At 44.7% G+C, this 17951-nt stretch overlaps 1 protein-coding gene and 1 pseudogene across 2 annotated transcripts in view; both read right to left on the bottom strand.

Moving 5' to 3' along the window:
• Positions 1-17951, bottom strand: part of LOC126354265 (glycoprotein-N-acetylgalactosamine 3-beta-galactosyltransferase 1-like) — a 339265-nt gene that overhangs the window by 242444 nt on the left and 78870 nt on the right. The gene's annotated exons all lie outside the window — the stretch shown is intronic.
• LOC126357283 (5S ribosomal RNA) lies at positions 1614-1731 on the bottom strand (annotated as a pseudogene).

Genomic DNA, 17951 nt, shown 5'->3' with positions numbered 1-17951 from the left:
TTGGGATGAGGCTAATGAATAGAGGGGCTGACACAACAGGTGTTTCCCAGCATAGGATTAACGACGGAGACGGGAGGAACTGCAAGGTTGCCTCGATAGTTTTATCTCTGGCTGCACGAACCACCTTGATCACATCTGTTTCGTTCCGCTCCTTTCTCTTTCCCTGCTGGATATGCAGTAGTTTCGTTTTGTTCTCGGCATTCTAGAGGACAGGATAGTCATAAAGACAAAACAGCCCAAAATTGGGAGTAACCCAAATTTAGACCGTACTTAATGGCCCGAATTTAGAACATCACTACTACGTAATTTTTAGGTTCATTACAAAACAACGAAGAATAGAAGCTTTTAAAGCTGAGGACATCCTTACTGTTAAGACTGCTCTTAGAACGGTGTGGTAGAGAGAAGATTATTCGCAGACGCAGACACTGTATGAAAGAAATAATGCATACATACCTGCAAACGTTTTAAGATGATCGAAATTGAGTTTATGTTGGCTACAATCAGTGGGTCATACATATGGATGGGGGTCTGTGACCGCCCCCCCCCCCCCCCCCCCCCCCTTGCGAGGACGCCCACATTGCGACCCGCGCTGCTCCCGCCAGTCAGCGCGCACACAATTCGTTCGTTTCTTTCGTCAGTGGACTCAACTGAATCGAGTTATCGAGTAGTTGTACTTCCCTATGTAGCACACTCATGGGAGATATTTTTCAATAGAGAAGCAAACGTGCATAAACGCCTTTAATGATTGTGATTCTGTTATGCAAGCGTTGTCTCTTTGTCCTAGAACTGACTACGCCGTAAAAAATAATTGCTTGTTCACCTGCATCTATTGCTACATCAGAAAGAAGTTTTTCAAGATTGCGGTGAACAAAGACATGAGTGAGGTCGACAGTGAAGGAGGATCGACTTAATGGCTTAGCTCTTTTGAACACTCGCCCTGACATTGATTGTCCTTTTGACGGTGTAATTAACCAATTTTCCGGGAAGAACAGGTGCATAGAATTCATCACTTAAGGAAGAGATCCGCAGTTTTTACTTTTTTATAAGATGGCATTGTCTTGTATATGTGTATCCTCTTCCTCTTCTCCTTTCCGTCCGAACAGAACTTGGAAGGCCCAACGGTACCGACCGGCCGTCGTGTCGTCCTCAGCCCACAGGCGTCACTGGATGCGGATATGGAGGGGCATGTTGTCAGCACCACGCTCCTAAAGGAGACCGTAGTCGCTACTTCTCAATCAAGTAGCTCCTCACTTTGCCTCGCAAGGGCTGAGTACACCCCGCTTGCCAACAGCGCTCGACAGACCGGATGGTCAGCCATCCAGGTGTTAGCCCAACCCAACAGCGCTTAACTCGGTGATCTGACGGGAACCGTTGTTACCACTGCAGCAAGGCCGTTGGCATTGTACATGTGTAGCACTCCATCTCAGGCCACAGGTGGCCCATCGGGACCATCCGACCGCCGTGTCATCCTCACTGAGGATGCGGATAGGAGGGGCATGTGGTCAGCACAGCACTCTCCCGGTCGTTATGATGGTTTTCTTCGACCGGGGACGCTAGTATGCGGTCGAGTAGCTTCTCAATTGGCATCACGAGGTTGAGTGCACCCCGAAAAGTGGCAACAACGCATGGTGGCCCCAATGGTCACCCATCCAAGTGCCTGTCACGCCCGACGGCGCTTAACTTCGGTGATCTGACGGGAACCGGTGTATCCACTGCGGCAAGGCCGGTGCCGTAGATGCGTATAATCAGTTTAAGTAAAACTTTCTTATATTTTGCTTGTGACTTCTCATTTTTTACTATGTCACAAGTAAAGGTAGCTCAAGATATCTTTAGCGCCCCTTCCTTGAGGTTTTCCTGTATCAGCCACTGGCTATAATCGCATGGGAAAATGAACTGTCGTGGCCGTTTTACAGAACAACTGGAATGGTCTGAAGCGCTGTTTTACTTTGTTTCTCTTAGGTTGCCACACCTCTCAGTACCAAATATCTGGCTAACTCATATTAAGACCATTGCCGAAATTTGGACCACTTCCTCCACACTCTTCAGGGAGTTCACCGTGATCTGCATAGTACTGACGTAGCAGGTGTAGATGTACTTTCATATAGGCTCGTGGATCTCAAAGAGGCCTTGGACGTGAATGTACAACACATCTATTTTCAGTTCTTGAAATAACTTTGTAGCGAAAATCTGGTTTTGAATTTCATTTTAGACTGTTTTTCGAGACTGAACGGCGTTTGCAGAACAGAGTGAGCTGTTCTGTAATCCTTGACGCAGAGAGGCAGTTACAACAGCAAAAATAAAAAAAATTCACAACAGTAATAATGCTCTTTCGGAACGCTACAGATTCTGTTGTAAAAACAATCAGATCGATTTTAAGCTTCACAGCTATATGCTCACGATGAGGCTTTATTTCAAATCCTTCACTTCATAACTGCTCGGTGGGACAAATGATGGTGTAGTCTCGTGCTGTAGCTTTATAAGATCCCCTCGCAAGTTTGTTTGGTGTTGCAACGGCTAGCAGTAAGTGAAACGTTGGCTGATCTTGCAGCACAAACCTTCGCCTAACGAGGCCCATATGTGTTACCTCTGTTGTTCATCTAGCGACGCACGAAGACCACAGCGTCACACGTCCATTGCCGGCCGCTGTGGCCGAGTGTTTCTAGGTGCTGTAATCTGGAACCACGCTGCTGCTACGGTCGCAGGTTCGAATCCTGCCTCGGACATGGATGTGTGTGATGTCCTTAGGTTAGTTAGGTTTAAGTAGTTCTAAGTTCTAGGGGACTGATGACCTCAGATGTAAAGTCCTATAGTGCTCAGAGCCATTTGAACAATTTTGAACACGTCCACTCCTTTGTTCCATTACGAGGACACGCGCGAAAATGAGACGGTTGCACATAGACAACAAACGTCATTCACCAACTTATGTTAATTGTTAATATTTCCGCACGTAACACAAGAGTTACAATTAACATTACTACAGAGGCGGCAACAGGGAAAGCTATAATGTTCTTCAAAGAATTGTTAGTAGATGCAATCTTTGGTTCTAATCTATTAAGTTCTTAAGAACTTATACAGAATGTTTAGGCAGCTAAAGCTAAAGCATCTAGTTAGCAACAAACAGCTGTCAAATGTCTTATTTTTATCGCAGTCTTTGAACGGTGTGAAACACCATCATAGTTTCCGGGCCTGAGCGTAATAGAGCTCGTAATTCGGTAGACAGTAAAAATTACATGGACCACGAAAGATATTCTTGTGACATTAAGTGCTAGTAATCTATCTTAGTGAAAATGATAGCTCATTGCCATGCTATAATACTGTCAAATTATTTAGAGGGACCTCTTTGTTCATTACGCTAATCACTACCGAAATAATCGCATAAATATTACTTACGCTGAAGAGTTGGCTAAACAACGTTGCGCGCTGATTACCTGTGCCAGAGTAAACACTTCGCATTGCGGTGAAGTATTCTCAGAAAATTTCTCCGATAAAAACGAACGAGTCTTCTAAAGAGAGAGGAAAAAAGAAAACAACAAACACTCGTCCATTATCTGTGAAGGAAGCACTTCTCTTTCCTTCTTGACCCCGAGATACAACTACGCCACGGTACCTCCTTGTAGTCTGTCGCCAAAGATAACAGACATAAAAGTCATGTACACTGTAGATAACACCCACAAAAAAGCGTAACAGGAGAAAGTGAAACTGTGATATACGACAACGTGTACACTAAAAGATGCCCTTGCAGCATTATGACATGTGACGCAGTCACAAGTATACAAAGCAGGGACGTAAGAAGGTAGAGCCACTGGTGCAATGCCCCAGAGGACAAGTGACTCCTCGGCGCTTAAAAGAGAGAAAGGAAAAAGTTAGGAAATATTAAATGGAGAGGAAACTGGAAAAATGGAAAATACAGTACGGCATACATGTAAGTACGTAGTATCTTGGTGGTCAATAGCTCTGTTCATGAACTACTGCTCTGAATTAGAGCTGTATTAATGAATCTTACTACAACTCAATACAACTTAAATATATAAACTGAAGTCGCTTTCTTGCCTCCTTCCTTATGTGCATACTAGCCTCAGAAATTTGCTGCAGGAATTTTGATACGGTTTTGACAAACAGAACGGTTTTGACAAACAGAAACACTGATTCGCCAGGAAGGTTTCTGTATATAATTTACAAATATTTCGTACAAATTGTCTCAGTTATTATGGATTAAAGGCAAGTTGTGAAAATGACGCCGTCGACACCTAGTGGACAGGCGCCATGACTCAAGAGAGCTGCAGTGTTGCGAGAGTACATGGGCCAAGACAAAATTTGAATCTGGTCTAGTGGTCTATCGGTGTCGACACGGTAGCTCAGCGTATTCGGCCAGAAACCTGAAAAAAGAGTGATGGATTCGAAGGGGTGTCATGTGACGTCCACCCATAGTAACTGATGAGAACACGGTCGAACAAAATGAAGAAATAAAAGCGGTGGACGCCTAGCTAAAAAACGAAAGGTTGTAGCATCGAGCACTGGCTGGGTAATTTTTTTTCACTCTGTTATTTCAACCTAACATTCACCTAATGATGTGGAGATTGGAAAGAAATGAAACATTGGTCGGATTTCACGTTTACACTGTAGGTCTTCTGCGGGCTGGTTACTGTGACAGAGTAAGAACATTGCAGTGCAAGTCGCCTAAGTGATACCCAGTTGATTGCAATCGTTTTGAGAACAAGTGTGTATGAAAAGAAAGTAGTTCCCAGTTCTTGCACGGCATGCAGCTTTGATTCGTTCACAGAAAGAAAGTTTTACACCAACGTGGCCTGTCATTCAACTTCCAGCTTTCTGCTTTCCTGGAGTCAAACATAGATGCGAACATGATTCTGTTCGTGATGGGGCAAAAGATATTATTTGTCTGGACGCTTTTCAAACTGTGCAGAAGACTGTTAACATATCTTTACTGAGATTTAGGCCTTTGAAAGACCATAAAGATATGGGCACTATTTTCTTGGATAGGATTCAGAAATTTCTTGCGGATTAATACACAAAATTTCGATATACTTCCACAGATGGTTGAGTGACGCATTTTGAAGTATGAAAACAATTTAGGACTTGCTTCCCAAACATTAGCAATCGCAATTCGCACTCTTAATTCACTGCAAATTCTTCTAACAACAGATGGTAAGTTTCTCAAGTTTGAAGTATTCCAATAAATATTACCAATAACGAAAACATAACCACCTCATGTGAGAATAAACTAAGATATAAAATATGGTACAAGAGGCGTGCCCAAGCTGCAAAATTCACACAGGCCAGTACTGCCAAAGAACACGGCACTGCATGGACATTTCAGTTTGCGTAGGCCAGTTGTATTCTCCATAGGTTAACGAAGGGACTAGTCAACAGAACATATATTCTACTTGATATTTCTGAAAGACAGGTAGCAAGTTGTTAAAGTAAACTTGTAGAGTGTGATACTGGAAGGAGTACATAAACGCAAATGAGTTCATACAGATCCAAAAGTGGTTGGTTTTGAATTTGAGCGCAGGACAGCATGTAATGTTTGTTAAGGGAAATGCACGCTGTGGCCCACTGAGAAAAATGGGAATTCTTATCTAGGTTCTTCTTGTTAGTCATTTAAGGTTTGTGGTGTATATACACTCCTGGAAATGGAAAAAAGAACACATTGACACCGGTGTGTCAGACCCACCATACTTGCTCCGGACACTGCGAGAGGGCTGTACAAGCAATGATCACACGCACGGCACAGCGGACACACCAGGAACCGCGGTGTTGGCCGTCGAATGGCGCTAGCTGCGCAGCATTTGTGCACCGCCGCCGTCAGTGTCAGCCGTGCAGGTGAGCGCCACAATCAGGACAGCATACGACCGAGGCACACACAGCCAACACCCGGCATCATGGTGTGGGGAGCGATCTCCTACACTGGCCGTACACCTCTGGTGATCGTCGAGAGGACACTGAATAGTGCACGGTACATCCAAACCGTCATCGAACCCATCGTTCTACCATTCCTAGACCGGCAAGGGGACTTGCTGTTCCAACAGGACAATGCACGTCCGCATGTATCCCGTGCCACCCAACGTGCTCTAGAAGGTGTAAGTCAACTACCCTGGCCAGCAAGATCTCCGGATCTGTCCCCCATTGAGCATGTTTGGGACTGGATGAAGCGTCGTCTCACGCGGTCTGCACGTCCAGCACGAACGTTGGTCCAACTGAGCCCCAGGTGGAAATGGCATGGCAAGCTGTTCCTCAGGACTACATCCAGCATCTCTACGATCGTCTCCATGGGAGAATAGCAGCCTGCATTGCTGCGAAAGGTGGATATACACTGTACTAGTGCCGACATTGTGCATGCTCTGTTGCCTGTGTCTATGTGCCTGTGGTTCTGCCAGTGTGATCATGTGATGTATCTGACCCCAGGAATGTGTCAATAAAGTTTCCTCTTCCTGGGACAATGAATTCACGGTGTTCTTATTTCAATTTCCAGGAGTGTATATTATTAGGATGCGTGAGATTCGCTTCTTAGTATGTGACACATTTATGGAAAGAGTGAAGGTCGCTAATCCCAATAATCCCAGTGAAAAAAGTTAGCAGCATTATCGTGCAAATACACTGCTGAAAAAATTCAGCACCCTCAAGGACAAGGTTATTTTATTGACAACTGATGTGTCACATAATTCATAGTTGTAGGAGAATATGATAGCAAATTCAGACCAAATGTAACACACATGTCACAGTAGAGAGTGTCCAAATACACAGAGTACTCCCCCCCCCCCCTCCCCCTACAGCACCCTCTGGTGGCAACGCAGGCTTTTATTGTCAAATGCAAATGGCCATAAAGTGACGAATAGCACCCTGTATAAATTTTCCCGAGGAAAACTTTCGTTCAATTCGGCAACGAGTCTTGTAGGCTCTGGAGAAAGTGTGAGTTCCAACTTCATCACGTACCTCAGCCGGCCGGAGTGGCCGAGCGGTTCTAGGCGCTTCAGTGGAACCGCGCGACCGCTACGGTCGCAGGTTCGAATACTGCCTCGGGCATGGATGTGTGTGATGTCTTTAGGTTAGTTAGGTTTAAGTAGTTCTAAGTGACTGATGACCTTAGAAGTTAAGTCCCATAGTGCTCAGAGCCATTTGAACCATGTACCACATGTGTTCAGTTGGTGATCTTCCTCAGCAGGGCAGTACACCGCGAAGAACACAGTGATTTGCAACAGCCTTATGTGTACCTGCAACGTCCTGCTGAAAATGCAAATCACCTTCCTGTCGAAGAAATAGCAGTGTAGAAGTACGTCTGTCACCTTGGTAGCGATTGTTAAAGCCAGGTGTTCCTAGGAGCAGAAGTTTTGCGCCTCGTAGTACGTAGACACTCAGTGGTTTAGGGAGCGTCTTTTATTTATAATCAAAAGTCTTCGGGTTCGAATACCGCCACTGCTTGAATTTTGATTAATAATCAGCAATGGCGGCCGAAGACTTCCGGCATAAGAAGTCACCCATCAGTCTGCCAACGGCCTTGTCAAAGAGGGCGGAGGACGGACAGAAGTTCAGGGCACTCTCTGGTCCTAGGGATAGGAAACTTCCCTTAAACGCTGAAGAATCAGCACTGATCAACGGCTTGAGGATGCAGAAGGCAACGGAAACCACTACATTAATGACACGTAACGTGTATCCACAGGAAATGTGGCCTGTAATTGAAGAAGTTCAAAAATGGTTCAAATGGCTCTAAGCACTATGGGACTTAACATCTGAGGCCATCAGTTCCCTTAGAACTATTTAAACCTAAGGACATCACACACATCTATACCCGAGGCAGGATTCGAACCTGCGACCGTAGCAGCAGCGCGATTCCGGACTGAAGCGCCTAGAGCCTCTCGGCCAGAACGGCCGGCAGTTGAAGAAGTGTCATGACGATCTTTCCATTGGTAACAGATTCCTGAATAGTACTCCATTCGTATCTCCGGGAGTGGTCTGCCAAGGGGTAGGTTACCATGAGAATAAGTCTGAAAAATCAACGGAAGGATAACGTTCTAGCGAGTCGGGGCGTGGAATGTCCGAAGCTTGAACGTGGTAGGGAAACTAGAAAATCTGAAAAGGGAAATTCAAGGCTCAATCTAGATACGGTAGGGGTCAGTGAAGGGAAGTGGAAAGAAGGCAAATACTTCTTGTCAGATGAGTACTGGGTAATATCAACAGCAGCAGAAAATGGTATAACGGGAGTAGGATTCGTTATGAATAGAAAGGTAATGCAGAGTGGGTTACTGTGAACAGTTCAATGATAGGATTGTTCTTATCAGAATCGACAGCAAACCAGCACTGACAACGATAGTTCAGGTATACATGCCGACGTCGCAAGCTGAAGATGGAGAGATAAAGTGTATGAGGATGTTGAAAGGATAATACAGTATGTAAAGGAATATGAAAATCTAATAGTCATGGGAGACTGAAATGCAGTTGTAGGGGAAGAAGAAAAAGTTACACGAGAATGTGGGCTTGGTACAAGGAATGAGAGGGGAGAGAGACTAACTGAGTTCTGTAACAAGTTTCAGCTAGTAATAGCGAATACTCTGTTCAAGAATCACAAGAGAAGGGGATATATTTGTAAAAGGCCGGATGAAACAGAGAGATTTCAATTAGATTACATCATGGTCAGACAGAGATTCCGAAATCAGATACTGGACTGTAAGAGGTATCTGGGAGCAGATACAGACTCCGATTATAATGTAGTAGTGATGAAGAGTAGGCTGAAGTTTAACACATTAGTCAGGAAGAATCAAAACGCAGAGAAGTGGGGTACGTAAGTACTAAGGAATGACGAGATACGGTTGACGTTCTCTAAGGCTATAGGTACAGTAATAAGGAATAGCTCATACGGTTGAAGAGGAATGGACATCTCTAAAAAGGGCCATCACAGAGGTAAGGAATGAGAACATAGGTACAAAGAAGGTAACTGCGAAGAAACCATAGGTAACAGACAAAATACTTCAATTGATAAATGAAAGGAGGAAGTACAAAACTGTTCCGGGAAACTCAGGAATAGGGAAGTAAAAGTCGCTGAGGAATGAAATAAATAGGTAGTCCAGGGAAGCTAAGACGAAATCGCTGCAGGAAAGATGTGAAGACATCGAAAACGAAATGGTTACTGGAAGGACAGACTCGGCATAAAGGAAAGACAAAACAACCATCGGTGACATTAAAAGCAAGGTTGATAGCATTAAGAGTGCAACGGGAATTCCACTGTTAAATGCAGAGGAGAGAGCGGATAGATGGAAAGAATACATTGAAAACCTCTATGAGGGGGAAGATTTTTCTGATTAAAAGATCTTTGAAGGACTTAAGATCAAACAAGGCAGAAGGGATCGATAACATTTCATCAGAAAATTCTTAAATCATTGGGGGAAGTGGCAACAAAACGACTATTCACGTTGGTGTGTAGAATATATGAGTCTGGCGACATACCATCTGACTTTCGGAAAAGCATCATTCACACAATTCCGAAGAAGGCAAGAGCTGATAAGTGCGAGAATTACCGCACAATCAGCTTAACAGCTCATGCATCCAAGTTGCTTACAAGAATAATATACAGAAGAATGGAAAAGAAAATTGAGGATGCGCTAGATGACGATCACTTTGGCTTTAGGGAAGGTAAAGTCACGAGAGAGGCAATTCTGACGTTGCGGTTAGTAATGGAAGCAAGACAAAAGAAAAATCAAGACACGTTCATAGGATTTCTCGACCTGTTAAAAGCGTTCGACAGTGTAAAATGGTGCAAGATGTTCGAGATTCTGAAAAATGTAGGGGTAAGCTATAGGGAGAAATGGGTTATGTACAACATTACAACAGCCAAGAGGGAATAATAAGAGTGGACGACCAAGAACAAAGCTCTCGTATTAAAAAGGGTGTAAGAGAAGAATGTAGCCTTTCGCCCCTAATGTCAATCTGTACATCGAGGAAGCAATGATCGAAATAAAAGAAAGGTTCAGGAGCGGAATTAAAATTCAAGGTGAAAGGGTATCGATGATACGATTCGCTGATGACATTGCTATCCTGAGTGAAAGTGATGAAGTATTACATGATCTACTGAACGGAATGAACAGTCTAATGAGTACAGAGCGTGGATTGAGAGTAAATGGAAGAAAGACGAAGGTAGTGAGAAGTAGTAGAAATGAGAATAGCGAGAAACTTAACATCAGGATTGATGGTCACGAAGTAGATGAAGTTAAGGAATTCTGCAACCTAATCAGTAAATAACCATTGACGGACGGAGCAAGGAGAACATCAGAAGCAGACTAGCAATGGTAAAAAGGGCATTCCTGAAAAAGGGAATATCAAATATCAGCCTTAATTTGAGGAAGACATTTCTGAGAATATACGTCTGGAGTACAGCATTGTATGGTAGTGAAACATGGACTGTGGGAAAACCAGAACAGAAGAGATCCGAAGCATTTGAGATGTGGTGCTACAGACGAATGTTGAAAATTAAGTGGACAGATAAGGTAAGGAATAAGGAGGTTCTTCGCAGAATCGGAGAGGAAAGGAATATGTGGAAAACACTGATAAGGTGGGTCAGGATGATATTGTTAAGACATGAAGGAATAACTTCCATGGTACTAGAGAGAGCTGTAGAGGGCAAAAACTTTTGAGAAAGAAAGAAATTGGAATACATCCAGCAAATAATTGAGGACGTAGGTTGCAAGTCCTACTCTGCATCAAAGCAGTCAGAAGACTGATGATAAAAAAAAAAAACAACGTACGTAATTCGCCCGACGTTGTGGATCGTCCCTTCGACTGTGATCGTGAATGTGTTTTCCGGCAGTGCACTAGTGCTGTACGTCAGGGGTGACACGGCAGTTGGTTTTGGACGAGTGTAATGGGTTGTACGCTGTTTGAAACAATTGCTGAAATTCTGGCAACGTTAGTGTACAAAACTGTAGAAGGCGTGCTAAAAGAACTACAGTCCGTGTTTAAGTGCCAAGGAAGATCAACTGTTAACTGATGTAGTCTCAAAACGTATTACTGACTGTTTCTCTGCGCTACGTGGGAAGTCTGGAGCAAATAAATCTCTTCTTCACAGTCCATTATGTTGTTTGGCTACCAGCAAACACAAATGTTTACTTTCCTTTTCTCTCAAGCGAGCCATCGATACTGTACAGTACATAAGCACTTTGCTTAACCCTCCGATGGGCTCATGGCAGCACTCCGTGTTGTCACGTTGATGCGCATGTGATAAGTGGTAGTTATAAAGATACAGCCTTCTCGAAATTTATATGAAATATCTGACACTACCTTTTTCATACTGATCCGGGTATTTACCGGACAATTCAGTGCTTCCTAAGGTCTTGTATGTGTGTCTATATATATATATATATATATATATATATATAGCATTCTGTCCAATTTGATAAACAACTTGATATTCATTGCGATAGCGTGTGGGATGTTTTGGAAGTACGTGCGTTGTCATAATTATAGGTGGATTTTTGTCGTTGATTAAATTATGTACACATACTAAATTAAGTAACTAATAAAAAAATTGAAGTAATAAGTCGTTATCAATAAAGAACTAGAGACAGCAGAGATGTTAGCATGAAAAATCAATGCATCTAATTAACAAAATGGTAATCTAAAAATTCGGTAACAGAAGACCTCACTATCTTGAGAAACAGCTTAAAAGTTATTAGCAAGCGATGTATTTTCATTTGTCATTTATTTTTGTGTCCTCCTCTGTAATTCATATTGTTTGTAATTACATTTCTAATTAACTCTACAACTGTTTACATCTCACAGTTTTCCAACTCCAGAATTTGAGGCCTTAATTGTGCATCTTATATATGTAATCGGATAAAGAACGAGCTCTGTACTACCACTGAATACTAGTAACCAAATCCTAACTGTAATTAGTTACGTAACTAAATTAATACAACAGACATTATTTTAATTAAAGTTCAGAATGATTTCCTTATGGAAAACTAAAGCTATTACTTTAAAAGATTGCCAGTGAATATTGTATTTTATACCTTATTCGACTGTAACATCAGTTTCTTTACGTTTTGTAAATTTTAATTGCAACATCAAAATTGTACAAAATCAATAATGCTTTATTTTGGAAGTTATTGTTAAATTCTATATAAAGCGATGCAGCGATGCTGCGAGGAGTCAGTTTTGAAGTTACTTTTGGAAGTCAAATAGATCAGTGAAATCTGTCCGTTTTTTGTTTACATGACGAGAGTGCAGTTCGGATGTCAATTAATGTGAATAAATTTTGTGAAACATGAAAATTTCGCATTCATTCATTAGTGGACCAGGCAGAAGAAACTTAAGTAACATTCAACCTGAATCGTTACATAGTGAAGGTGTCTGAATCATCTAGGGACATACTGTATCTGCAGTCGGCTATACTGTCAACACAATCCATGTGCCAGATTTCGTTTTCCTTCCTTGTAGCAATCACCAGCCAAGGTCGAACGCGAGTACTCCACTTCAGCAGCACTGCGTGCAGCATGCGGCCGCTTATCTACGTAAATCTGCTTTTCGAATATTGGTGAGGGCTTATTGTTTTGTGAGAGGCTTTGGCTCTCATTGTTTTTGTTGTGGTACAACATTTTTACCGTGAATTATTTAATAGGAGTACGTATGCAGATTAACGTTTTTCATGCAAATCAAGATACAATATGCTGGGTTAGCTATTTCATCTATCCATATACTGTTACATTCATATCAGCAGTGTTATGCAAATACGTATACCTACTACCTACCTACCTTATAATGAGTGCACCTGCTATTTATATTTACCTATCTATGTCTATTAGTCTTCAACGTCGTATGTTGTATCTAGGGCGAAACCTGACACTTCATATCCTCGAGATCAGGCGACTTATTGAGCATTTGGACGCTGAAGAGAAGAGGCGGGTTCAAGAAAGGACATAGAATAGTGAAGAACACATAGACGGCTCAGATGTTGAGGATGAGGAAGAGGTCGTAGAAGTACATGAGCGTGACAGCGGTTCAGTGCTTTCTGAATACGGAACAGATGAAATGGAGATTGATGATACTGGTGTGGATTTCTTTTTCTACATAGAAAAAGACAAGGAAACCATTTGGTGCAGCAAACACCCAGTGAAAGCTGCTTCAAGAGTACCAGCGAAGAATATCATCAAAATTTTTCCTAGCCCAAAGGAGATTTGCAAGGATACTCCGAAAACCGTTGACGTATTTCTCAAATTTATAGGTCTTGACGTTATTGATACAATTGTACACTGTACCAACGCTTTTATTGCGATCAAAAGGGACGAAGTAAAATACTCCAGAGATCAGTACTCTAAGGACACTTCACGGGATGAGATTATGTGTATTTTGGGTCTGTTATTCCAAGTTGGAATGAAGCATGGGAATCTTGCGAACAGTAGAGAGCAATGGAAATATGATGGAACAGGTATGATGATCACAAGGGCGGTATCCAGTTACAAGCGCTTCCTGTTCTTGCTTCGATCAATGAGGTTTGATTATCTGTGTACAACAGTGGAGAGAGAAAAGAATGACAGGTTCGCAACTGTCCGCAATATTTATGACAGGTTTTTGGCCAACTATAGGAATAATTACAGTCATGGTGAATTCACAACAATTGACGAGATGCTGTTCGCATTTAGAGGTAGATGTGGTTTTGTCAAATACACTCCTGGAAATGGAAAAAAGAACACATTGACACCGGTGTGTCAGACCCACCATACTTGCTCCGGACACTGCGAGATGGCTGTACAAGCAATGATCACACGCACGACACAGCGGACACACCAGGAACCGCGGTGTTGGCCGTCGAATGGCGCTTGCTGCGCAGCATTTGTGCATCGCCGCCGTCAGTGTCAGCCAGTTTGCCGTGGCATACGGAGCTCCATCGCAGTCTTTAACACTGGTACCATGCCGCGACAGCGTGGACGTGAACCGTATGTGCAGTTGACGGACTTTGAGCGAGGGCGTATAGTGGGCATGCGGGAGGCCGGGTGGACGTACCGCCCAATTGCTCAACACGTGGGGCGTGAGGTCTCCACAGTACATCGATGTTGTCGCCAGTGGTCGGCGGAAGGTGCACGTGCCCGTCGACCTGGGACCGGACCGCAGCGACGCACAGATGCACGCCAAGATCGTAGGATCCTACGCAGTGCCGTAGGGGACCGCACCGCCACTTCCCAGCAAATTAGGGACACTGTTGCTCCTGAGGTATCGGCGAGGACCATTCGCAACCGTCTCCATGAAGCTGGGCTACGGTCCCGCACACCGTTAGGCCGTCTTCCGCTCACGCCCCAACATCGTGCAGCCCGCCTCCAGTGGTGTCGCGACAGGCGTGAATGGAGGGACGAATGGAGACGTGTCGTCTTCAGCGATAAGAGTCGCTTCTGCCTTGGTGCCAATGATGGTCGGTATGCGTGTTTGGCGCCGTGCAGGTGAGCGCCACAAACAGGACTGCATACGACCGAGGCACACAGGGCCAACACCCGGCATCATGGTGTGGGGAGCGATCTCCTACACTGGCCGTACACCTCTGGTGATCGTCGAGGGGACAGTGAATAGTGCACGGTACATCCAAACCGTCATCGAACCCATCGTTCTACCATTCCTAGACCGGAAAGGGAACTTGCTGTTCCAACAGGACAATGCACGTTCGCATGTATCCCGTGCCACCCAACGTGCTCTAGAAGGTGTAAGTCAACTACCCTGGCCAACAAGATCTCCGGATCTGTCCCCCATTGAGCATGTTTGGGACTGGATGAAGCGTCGTCTCACGCGGTCTGCACGTCCAGCACGAACGCTGGTCCAACTGAGGTGCCAGATGGAAATGGCATGGCAAGCCGTTCCACAGGACTACATCCAGCATCTCTACGATCGTCTCCATGGGAGAATAGCAGCCTGCATTGCTGCGAAAGGTGGATATACACTGTACTAGTGCCGACATTGTGCATGCTCTGTTGCCTGTGTCTATGTGCCTGTGGTTCTGTCAGTGTGTTCATGTGATGTATGTGACCCCAGGAATGTGTCAATAAAGTTTCCCCTTCGTGGGACAATGAATTCACGGTGTTCTTATTTCAATTTCCAGGAGTGTATATGCCTAGCAAACCGGCGAAATATGGACTGAAATATTATGTAATATGTGACAGTAAAACATTTTATACATCAAATTCCGAGGTGTACTGGGGAAAGCAGAGCAGGGACCAGATACTAGGCATGTATCAAATAAACCCTAAGATGTAGTTTAAAGACTTTCACAAGATATGAGTAGGCTGTTTATGTTTCGATGTTGGTAAAGCCACGTAGCACTCTGTATGAAAATCACTGACTGTGCTGTGTGCTCTCTGTGGCTGGTTGCATTGTTGGAATATTCTTTATTGTAGTGTTGGGCAGTTGGATGTGAGCCGCCAGCAGTGGTGGGTATGGAGAGAGAAATGCCAGGGTTTTGAGAGGTTATTATAAGCAGACGATCAGAAAGTGTGTCCGCCAGAAAAAGGAAGTTTGTATAGATGGATGCCATGAATTGATATATATATATATATATATGATGACTTTTGAACATTATTAAGGTAAATACATTGTTTATTCTCTGTCAAAATCTTTCATTTTATAACTATGCCTAAACTCAGTTAGGCCAACCATTTTGCTTCTTACCTCTCCGATATCTTTTCCCTCCCTGACGATCCCCAGTTCGATTACTCCCTCTTCTCTGATGTTCGCGATCGAACTGACACCTCTGCCCCTCCACTCGCTCCTGGCTTCCAGTACTTGGACAACATTACACAAACCGAACTCAATGCCCCAATCACTACTCAAAATATCATATCTGCACTCTGCACGAAACGCAACACCACTCCCGGTCACGACTGTGTTACCTATCGTCACCTCCGTGAAGCTCCCGCCTCCTTCCTCTCCACCCTGCCAGACTATATAATGTAGTCTTCTCCACCAGCTTCTACCCCAACCTATGGAAAACTTCCCAGATCATGATGTTCCTCAAACCCGACAAACTGCAGCCACTGTCTACTCCTGCCATCCCATCAGCCTTACCCCAGTCTTCAGCAAGGTTCTGAGATCCATCCTCACCCGACGCATCCACCAGCATCTCAGCCAGAACCGCCTCCTCCCCACTACCCAATGTGGATTTCGACCTTCCTTCTCTGCCGATGACCTTCTCCTTCACCTCACTCACCTCCTCCCCTCTCCTCTCCCTCGACCTTGAATGTGCCGTGTATGGCATTCCAGTTTCCTCTTCAAGCTCCAAACCTTCACCCTTCCTATTAACTAAGTCCGTCTGACCGTCCTTCCTATGGCACCATTCATAACACGGATTCCTACACCTTCTACCCCTCAGTCAGTGTGCCCCAAGGTTCCGTCCTCTCCCCCCTTCTCTACCTTCCTTACATGGCAGACATACCGCCGCCTTCACCTCCCTTACACCTTCTCCAGTACACCGATGACACCGCCTTCTTTGCCCTTGCCCCCACCCTGCAACGCTCCCAGCATCTTCTGCAATCCCATCTTGACTGGTTCACCACTTGATGTAACCAGTTGCTGCTCAAGGTCAATCCTTCCAAGACACAGGCGATCATTGTAGGCAAAACCATCGCTTCCTTCCATCTCCTCAATTTCTATTTCACTATTTATGGCTGTCCTATCAACCTCACCCCTCCCTCAACTACCTTGGCATCACCCTTGACTGTCACCTCTCCTGGAACCCCCCATTTACAGATGATCCAAGCCAAGGCACGCTCCCGACTCCACCTCTTCAAGCTCCTTTCTGGTAGCACATGGGGTCTGGACCCCTCCACTGTCCTCCACACCTACCAATCCCTCATCTGCCCTATCCTCTGCTATGCCCATACCACCTGGATCGCCGTCCCTCCTACCTTCTACAAATCCCTTCAAATCCTGGAATGCCATGCGCTCTGCCTCGCCTGTCGCATCCGCCTCCCCTCCCCCATGCAGATCCTGTATGACTTAATTCTGTTCCCACACCTCCTCCTTTTCCTCGAACGGATACGGATCCTTTACACCTCCCGCAAACTTGATCTCCCTCACCCGCTTGTCTCTCCCATACTTTCCCACTCCCGTCCACTGCTGTGCCTGTACTTTCACATCTCACCTCTTAACAACTTTGATCCTCCCCTTCCTCTCCCTGTGTTTTTCCTCCAGGGCACCCTCTCTCCCTTATCTCCCTGGATTAAGTTCTGGGAAACGTGGAGGCCTGAACATTAGGCTTCCAAGAGCGATCCATTTCCCTGGAATGGCTTTACTTAAATAGTTGTGCACATTCATTCCAAAGTGCGGCGGTGCTCCAGCATTCTGAATCCATAGCTGTCGCCGAACACCAAATGGAACGTTTTCTAATGCGTCAAGCAAGGTTCTGCAAAGAAAGGTACTATACAGGGGAGCGTTCAACTTGTCCGGCAATAGGTAAGGACCCAAAAGTACTCCTCCCAAGACGCCAGCCCACAGATTTATCGAATCCTGCCTCGGGCATGGATGTGTGTGATGTCCTTAGGTTGGTTGGGTTTCAGTAGGTCTAAGCCTAGAGGGCTGATGACCTCATATGTGAAGTCTCATAGTGCTTAGACCCATTTGAACCAATCGTGTCCTCTGTTTGTGGAGTACGTCTAGTCCTTGGAAGACCTCTCTCCGATACTTGCGGACGAAGAGTACCGGTTTTCCGAAGCCATTGCCCCAGGCGACGAAAAAACATCCTCATCGGGATGGCGCCTTTGAGGGTCCGTGCATCTATGCACGGGCAGCAGCACTAGTAGCTTGGTTATCGGAAGCACGCTGCACCAAAAGAATATCGCCGTATTCATCGTCTGTGCACTCCATTGGGAAGCCACACTGCATGAACTAGACCAGTTATGGTTGTGCAGTGTGCGTTTAGTAGAAACATGCATGCTGTTGTCATGTGACAAATTAAAGTCCTGCCTATAAAC

Source organism: Schistocerca gregaria, chromosome 3, assembly GCF_023897955.1.
Source record: "Schistocerca gregaria isolate iqSchGreg1 chromosome 3, iqSchGreg1.2, whole genome shotgun sequence".
In the NCBI taxonomy this organism is placed as follows: Eukaryota; Metazoa; Arthropoda; class Insecta; order Orthoptera; family Acrididae; genus Schistocerca; species Schistocerca gregaria.
The sequence above is the reverse complement of the archived record's forward strand: the minus strand, read 5'-3'. Positions and strand labels throughout refer to the sequence as shown.